This window comes from Engraulis encrasicolus, chromosome 6 (genome assembly GCF_034702125.1).
Source record: "Engraulis encrasicolus isolate BLACKSEA-1 chromosome 6, IST_EnEncr_1.0, whole genome shotgun sequence".
Classification (NCBI taxonomy): Eukaryota; Metazoa; Chordata; class Actinopteri; order Clupeiformes; family Engraulidae; genus Engraulis; species Engraulis encrasicolus.
The window spans coordinates 39,949,461-39,950,306 of NC_085862.1; positions in this window are offsets into that span (position 1 = coordinate 39,949,461).

Here is an 846-nt window from a genome sequence, read left to right on the forward strand (position 1 = left end):
GCTTAACTGGAAAGCAGAGAACAGAATGAGTGACTGATTTTTAAACAAACGTGAATGCGATCCATTGGCTGAGAGGGAACGATGCATGAGTGATGCGTAACGGGGATTCCCAAATCTCGCGTTGTGATTGGTTGACGACCCTGGGCAATGATGACGCATGTATGATCTGTCAAAAGGGAGATTGGATGGTTAGCCTAGTAAGTTTGACAGCCGAGAAATTCGAGTCTCCCTGGTAGAATTTACGCAAGCTCCCATTTCCCGTCGAACCGTGGGAGTGCAGTTGGTTTCAGCTTGATGACAGCTGACTGGTGCAGTGTTTGCTCCGGGGATTTGTTGTCCAGCTGTGTTTGCAGAAGGCCAGCTTTCTCCGAGGTGAACTCAAGCAGTGAGCCTTCCACGTTCCAGAGGCGCTGCTGGATGTCAGGTCGCTCCTCTTCCGGGACCCACCGAGTCCATTGCCGCATGGTTTCTTTCGCCGTCTTCACCAGCTTCTCAAGGTTGCTGAGCATGAGTTCATACACCTCCAGCTTCAGGTCAGATTGTCTTGCAGCCAGCCGTTTACAGTCCTTTTCCGCTGCCTCTAGTGCCAGAGAGAGTTCAGTGCAGCCAAAGTTTTGCCACAGCACCTTCTGGATGACGTCCTCCACCTCCTCCAGTTTCTGTTCGCAGTCCTCTGTGGTTCTCTTAACCTCAGCAGTGATGCCTTCCTTCGCTGTGTCTTCAAGCTCCGCCTCATCCGTGAAGACTTCCACCTCCTCATTTGCCTCAATCACCTTTTCAGCTCCGAGTTTGAACTTGCTGAAGGCTTCCATCACTTCTTCCACCGACATTTTCTTGCATGACTTC